Below are 7,680 nucleotides of genomic sequence, written 5' to 3' on the forward strand. Positions count from 1 at the left end.
CAAAAATGAATAAAACAAAATGGAAACGTACATACGTTTGGATCGGTGTGAAGCCAGTGAACAATTTGAGTGGTGGAAACTAAAAGAATATTCATAAATGGCTTAGTTATCACACTTAGAATGAGTTTACATTTTTTGTACAAAATACCGTATGTGTTTTTTTTTTTTTTTTATATATTATGCCTCAAGGGCTAGGCGGCGCTGTATTTATAACTGAATGTTGTCATAGAGATACCTTCAGGCCTTGATTATAAGCATACATGTCAAGTGTGGGATTTTTTTTGGAGCATGTACCGTGGAGTTATTATGCATATCCTTCATTCACGATATTGCTTTTAATGTCCACAGAGGCTATCAAAAATAAATAAAAATATATATATGTTTGGATAAGTCTGATGCCAGTGAACATTTTGAGTGGTGGAAACTAAAAGAATATTCATAAATGACTTAGTTATCACACTTAGAATGAGTTTACATTTTTTGTACAAAATACCGTATGTGGGGTATTTTTTTTTTATGCCTCAAGGGCTAGGTGACGCTGCATATATAACTGAATGTTGTCATAGAGATAGCTTCAGGCCTTGACGATAAACATACATGTCAAGTTTGGGATTTTTTGGAGCATGTACCGGGGAGTTATTAAGCATATCCTTTTTCAGTGCGAAACACAAATTTTGATGCCCCGCCTTCATCATATAGTATTTCGAAAAGTCAAGATTTTTCCCCCTGTCGTTGGCTCAGGTCTTGACATGGTCCAGGTCAAGTCTTAACTCAGTCAGATGAAACGTGTAGGAGAAGTGGGCAAAAGTCTGCCCCCTGTGAATGTGCAAAAATCGTCAAAAATGGGACATTCAAAAATTCGTAGCTCACTTCCTGTTCATTTTAGCATATGGGTCCAAGAGACTTTTTTGTAGGTCTTGGGCTCCCTCATACACCTAAAAATTTTCGTAGATCTTGCTTAAACGTACAACCGGGGCTGCTTCATTAAAAATTCCTAGGGGGCGCTATTGAGTTATTTTTGTAAAAATAGCACAATCAACAATAAAATATTGTTCATTTTACCAGGCCAGATGTGTGTGCCAAGTTTCATGAGTTTCTGCGCATGTTTAGACCCTCAAAACTGGCGTTGTTTTCTTGGCGAACAGTGCTTAGCCACGCCCACAGCGATTCGCGAAAACTCACAAACTTCATGTTGTGACATCATGAAGGCCGGATCCCTCATCTGAGCAAATATGAGGTAGGTCCAGTTAACGTGTTTGGAGAAAAACGTAGAAGAAAATTCGTAAGAAAAAAAATTGCCACTGGGTGGCGCTATCAGTAAGATTAAATATAAGTTCATATATGTCTTTAGGGCTGGACTCTCATCAAATGTGTGAAATTTTGAGAAGATAGGATCATCTCGGTCAAGTTAATGCAGCTTTTATTGTCACGAAAAATCTTTAGACTTTGCGGCACCATAGCGGCCACGCCCTTTGGCGAAAAGTTACAATATTCGGTGTGGGGCATGATCAACATCTTAAGGCTTTTCTGACCAATTTTCAACTGGATCCCTTCAACGAGCTCAGCGCAGTAGCTAAAAACGTAAAGTATGACATTTATTGTTACCACTAGGTGGCGCTATATGTATAACTGAATTTTATCATATAGATGTTTTCAGGCCGTGACTATTACATTGCCTGAGAAGTTTGAGATTTTTTGGAGCTTGAACATGGGAGTTATTAAGCATTTGCTCTTTCTGGACAAATGAAATTTTAAAGGCAATATTTGATGCCCCGCCCCCATCATATAGTATTTCGAAAAGGCAAGACTTTTTGCCCAGTTGTTCTCTCACGCCTTGAGATGATAAATGCCAAGTTTGAAGTTAATTGGATGAAAAATGTTTGCAGAGGGGGAAAAAGCATGACCACAGTGAATGTGCCAAAATAGGCCAAAATTGGACATTAAAAAATTCATAGCTCATTTCCTGTACATTTTAGCTACATGGTCCCAATAGACTTTTTTGTGCATCTCGGGGTGCTACACGTGCCTGCCAATTTTCGTTGCTCCAGCTCAAACGTGCCGGGCTTGGCTTTTATTTTTCTACGCTAGGGGGCGCTATAGAGTCGCGTTGTTATGACGACTTCATAATATCAAATTTTTCGCCGGGCCTGAGGAGTGTGCAAAGTTCGGTGAGTTTTCGTGAATGTTTAGGTACCCAAAATCGGGATCGTTTGCGGAGAATAAAGAAGAAGAAGAAGAAGAATAAAGAATAACTAGAGCTGCGAGCAGCTATAAAGGGCCCTCGCAACCCGTGCCACGTTGGGGTATTTGCACGTCGGGGTACTGGCACGTTAGGGTACTGTTTCATAAGAAACCGTCTAAATTGTAAATGTTTTGCCATGCTTTTTGTGTTTGTTCACATTGCTATGGAATGCTTTGTCAAGGTATTCGGCTGATAGGTATGCCTCCCAATATTCACACATCTTGCTGAATCATATAAAAAAAAAAATTCTTTGCAAACAATGCATCGCTACAGCAAAGGCGTGCCACGTTGGGGTACTTGCACGTCGGGGTACTGGCACGTTGGGGTACTGTCAAATAGGACAAGGACCATCTAAAATGTTTTTGACAAGCCTTGTGTGTGCAAAGTTTAATCAAAACGCAAAATATGGTGCGCAATTCCCAAAATAAATTCAAAATGGCGGACTTCCTTTTAGGTTTAGCATACGGCTACAGAATACTTTTTGTAGGTCTTAAGCTAATAGGTATGCCTCCCAGTTTTCACAAATCTAGGTCAAGTCATCTTTAGTTGTGTATCGCTTGAATCATACAATTGGAAATGCTCCATAAAAATGCATAGAGGGCGCTATTGAGCACAACGTTGGGTTACTTGCACGTCGGGGTACTGGCACGTTGGGGTACTGTTACATGGAACAAGGACCATTTAAAATGTTAGTTTTTTCCATGCCTTGTCTGTGCAAAGTTTAATGAAGAAGGCCAAAAATTATGTATAATTCCCAAAATAAAATCAAAATAGCGGACTTCCTCTTTGGTTTGGCAAATGGCTACATAATACTTTTTTGTAGGTCTAGCATAATCATACAATCGGAAATGCTTCATAAAAATGTCTAGAGGGCGCTATTTATTGCAAATTGCACAATAAATCTCTGAAAATTCATGTTCATGACAAGTCTGATGTGTTTGCAAAGTTTCATGAGTTTTCATGTGTATAAAAAAAAAAAAAGCAGCACTTGACAACTGTTACATGGAACAAGGACCATTTAAAATGTTAGTTTTTTCCATGCCTTTTCTGTGCAAAGTTGAATGAAAAAGGCCAAAAATGATGTATAATTCCCAAAATAAAATCAAAATAGCGGACTTCCTCTTTGGTTTGGCAAATGGCTACATAATACTTTTTTGTAGGTCTAGCATAATCATACAATCGGAAATGCTTCATAAAAATGTCTAGAGGGCGCTATTTATTGCAAATTGCACAATAAATCTCTGAAAATTCATGTTCATGACAAGTCTGATGTGTTTGCAAAGTTTCATGAGTTTTCATGTGTATAAAAAAAAAAAAAAAGCAGCACTTGACAACTGTTACATGGAACAAGGACCATTTAAAATGTTAGTTTTTTCCATGCCTTGTCTGTGCAAAGTTGAATGAAAAAGGCCAAAAATGATGTATAATTCCCAAAATAAAATCAAAATAGCGGACTTCCTCTTTGGTTTGGCAAATGGCTACATAATACTTTTTTGTAGGTCTAGCATAATCATACAATCGGAAATGCTTCATAAAAAGGTCTAGAGGGCGCTATTTATTGCAAATTGCACAATAAATCTCTGAAAATTCATGTTCATGACAAGTCTGATGTGTTTGCAAAGTTCCATGAGTTTTCATGTGTATAAAAAAAAAAAAAGCAGCACTTGACAAACAATGCATTGCTATGGCAACAGCGTGTTACAAAATAAAAAACTTTCGATTACTTTGCATCTTAAACATCTTAAGATGAAACACACCAAGTTTGAAGACAGTCGGATAAATTTTGTAGGAGGGGTTCGTTAAAATATGACCCCTGAAAGTTTTTCCTTGCCCGGTTGGAGGGTTAGATCAGGGGATGTCGCAACTTGTTTGTGGTTAAGTGCTACAGAAGTAAATGTGTCTTAACAACCTCATGATTGAATGTGTTTTCAATTCTCTAGGATGTGATTGGATTGTATCAATTAAATGTTCTTATAACTGATTCAGTGAGTAGTAAAAATAGTGTGTCAAGTATAATGACATGAAATATAAGGAATACAAAAAACAAAACAAGAACCCTCTAAATTACACATTTTGTTCCAGGCTTTATGTGCGTGCATAGTTTGAGTATAGGTCGCTTGCACATCGTAATGCATCATGGGAGTTTTTCCTTCGGGCGCCATATTGGGTGTCCGCCGGTTCACAAGGTACACTCGCGAGTTACACGGTAGAGCTTATCAACCTGATGTAATTTTCGCAGTATTTTCACGTTTTACCGGAAGATCAAAAACAACGATACAGGCAGAAGGTGTCTCTGTGTGGCGGGATTGATCCTAATTACGTCCTGACCAAGGGTGATTTTTTTTTTGACGGAGAAAGCTTGCTGGCCAAATGTGACATCTCTGGACATCTTTCCCTACCTCGTGTTGACAACATGCTCCATAACACGCCAACAAATCCCCGGAGGCTTACAATTATTTTGTAAGCGGGTGGATACAGAGTGTAAACTTTAACATCGCATCAGAAGAAACGGTTGCTGTTGCACGTAAGTAAACCACATGGTGTTGGTAATTCTGCACACAAAAATGTTGATTTGTTCTCAGGCTTCCTGTTATCATTGTGTTTACATGCACAGCTGGCTTTACCTGATGTGGTTTTTCTAATAATTTTATAACAGGCAAATATGGCAGAGCGTATAAGAATAAAAAGTAACTGCACAGCCTCCCCGTGGCTTAATTAAATTTAATGCTACCCTTTCACTAGTTACATGCTACTTAATCAACTTATTCTAAATGGGTAAGGTTAACCACTCTCAGAGGACGTATTTTTAGTTTCAGTTTCCAGTACAATAAAACGTGTTCATGGTAACTACTGAGCATACTGACAGCTTTTCTTATGATCTCACGGTTAAGGAGGCTGTCACAACACCCAATTTCTGTCTGGTGCCAGATGGCAACAATTCCCATCACTTGTCACGACAACACCAATAGTATTACCAGGTATGTATGGCTTTACTTTTTGTAGTTTCTTATTTAATTCTATGTTTCATATTTTTATTACAATGTTTGTAATATTTTCAGATTCAGGCACAGATGAGTTTAACTGGACGGACTTCTGCGACTTTGTGGTGTGGACAAAGTGTGATTGAGCGAGTCCACCCAGATCGCTCGTTTTGGCCAGTTGGAAAAGCCAGAGTTTTTTTTCCCCAAAATCCCCTCCTTACCTGAACTGCTCGGGAGAGCATTTACTAGATCAGCAGTGGACTTCCAGTGTTCCTGCTCAGCCGCTGTCACCTACCACTTGCTCATGTACTTCAAAGATGCGGAATAAAGTAGTTTTTTGTGCTGCAGCAGATTGTAAAATCAAATGATATCACTTGAAGTGTGCCAATCTAGACTGCCAAAAGGACAGTGGTTTTGTGACAAGTGTGAAACAAGGATTATTGGGAAAACTGTAACACAGTACTGGTACTTGTCTTTCATTAAACAAATTTAAAAGAGAGCAACTTTTTCCTCTGTACATAGCATAATGAAAGTCATTGCGTACCCCATCAACATTACATCATACCGTCATCTCAGGATGGTAGGCACCTGTGCTAAAATAAACTACATTAATTAACAGTTCAATTTTTTAACCCTGAAATTACTACATCTAATCATTATTCACTTCATTTTTTGTGCTTTTAGAAATAATAGAGATTTATGCCATTACTTTAAGAGGGACCATATTGCACATTGAGTCAAATCCTGTCATTTGTATTATGTATAGCTTTGTAAACAAACCCAACAATAGAATTTGTATAAACGCTGCCTTTATTAGCGCCAAACAAACAGTCGCATGTTGTCCTCCTCCAATGCTTTGATGCTCGCCTTCGTTTCCATCATGTCATTGGCAATCAAGTCGGTGTGGCATGAGATCCCTAAAGAAAAAAATAAAGAAAAAATCACAAAAAAATACGGTACCAGTAATAGGTTTAATATAGTAAAGTAGTATAGTTTTTTTTGTCAGTGTAAAAGAAATGTACACATTTTGTTGCATTTTTTAATGTATGAACATTGCAAATACTTATTTCTATAAACACTTCCAAATGTCTAAAATATAAGGTGCGTGTACACACACAAACAAACACATACATTCACTCATGCATACAATATATCATGTAATGAATTCTGAGTGGCATACCAGAGTCAATGATGTCAGCAGTACTTGAGGGTACAGGTTACTGGAGCCATCTGGCTGCATAACTGCAACAATCTCTGCCACTTCGAGTCGTCTTTTCTTTGCTTGTCTCTCCTGTGCCCGTTCATATCTTGGCACCGACTGGGCTGAGACATAGATGTTGTAACTTGGGACCCAACTTTAATGTTGGAGCACAGTCGGGATGATTGGACAGAAAAACGGGCGCAGGGCGACCTGTTAAAATAAACAAATATATAAACAAATAAAATATGGAAAGACTGGTTATTTTACCGCAGTAGGGTGGCCGTGAATAAGTTCTTTAGCATGATGTGTAGGCTACCGGGGGTCTGTTTTCTTGCATCACCCCCGGGGGTCTGTTTTCTTGCATCAGCCCCTTCTGTCTCTTTTTTTTCCAAGTTTACATTTTGCCACCAAAAAACATGTTATCGGCATTAAAAGCCCAAGACTAATCAATCCAATTTCAGCAGTAAACACTTTGCACTGGCACTACTTGGGTGAAAATGTTCGATGTTAGCTTTCGGCTAACGTCCGCTAGCCAGCTTGTACTACCGAACTTGCTTGCTCATGAATCCAAAACATAAGCAACTTGCCCATATATGGGCGGTCGAAACGTTATTAATCCTCATGCATTAAATAAAGGTAAACAAGCTTACCGCTCACAAAGTGATCGCTGCACACACGAGCCCAAAGTAACGACTTCCCTCCGGAGTCCGCACTCCTCTGTCTCCAGGCCCTGGTTCCTAATTATTTTCGGAATTCGGAAAAAAGACCGACCATTTTCCCCCTTGGCTTTGTTCGAACAGCCAACGATGCAGCAACAATGTACCATTTTAAACGCAGAAAACAAACGTGATAGATACGTGTTAGACCGAATCGCTACGTAAATGGAGGCCACCCAGCATGGCGACTACGAGAAATCCGAGGCGGAAGTGACGACATGTGCAAGCGACCTATACACCTAGGTTTAGGCCAGGAGTGTTCAAACCTTTTGCAAAGAGGGCCGGGTATGGTAAGGTGAAAATGTGTGGGGCCTAATCAACCATTTAGTTTAGCCTGACATAATTTTTTTACATGCATATGTAAATATATATATGTGGACAAATGTGTACATATGTCTACAAATTTTTGTAGCTCGAGCTGCTTCGTCCAACTGGGAACGCTGCATTAAGAAGGATTTTTTTTTCCTTTGCCAACAGTACATGCCACGACAACAGCGTGCAACGAAATAAAAAGCTTTCAATAACTTTTCATCGTCAACA

The 7,680-nt window shown here is 38.9% G+C and overlaps 2 long non-coding RNA genes across 2 annotated transcripts; one reads left to right on the forward strand and one right to left on the reverse strand.

The window, feature by feature from the left end:
- Positions 1-4,433: 4,433 nt before the first annotated feature.
- LOC144008011 (uncharacterized) lies at positions 4,434-5,720 on the forward strand. Its single transcript, XR_013280540.1, has 3 exons — positions 4,434-4,766; positions 5,134-5,220; positions 5,302-5,720. It is a non-coding gene; the product is annotated as an uncharacterized LOC144008011 (long non-coding RNA).
- Positions 5,721-6,015: 295 nt separating this feature from the next.
- Positions 6,016-7,347, reverse strand: LOC144007971 (uncharacterized). The gene is made up of 3 exons (XR_013280502.1): positions 7,075-7,347; positions 6,404-6,634; positions 6,016-6,140 (listed from the first exon to the last, which is right to left on the reverse strand). It is a non-coding gene; the product is annotated as an uncharacterized LOC144007971 (long non-coding RNA).
- Positions 7,348-7,680: the final 333 nt, after the last annotated feature.

The sequence above is a fragment of the Festucalex cinctus genome, chromosome 1, assembly GCF_051991245.1.
Source record: "Festucalex cinctus isolate MCC-2025b chromosome 1, RoL_Fcin_1.0, whole genome shotgun sequence".
NCBI classification, from domain to species: Eukaryota; Metazoa; Chordata; class Actinopteri; order Syngnathiformes; family Syngnathidae; genus Festucalex; species Festucalex cinctus.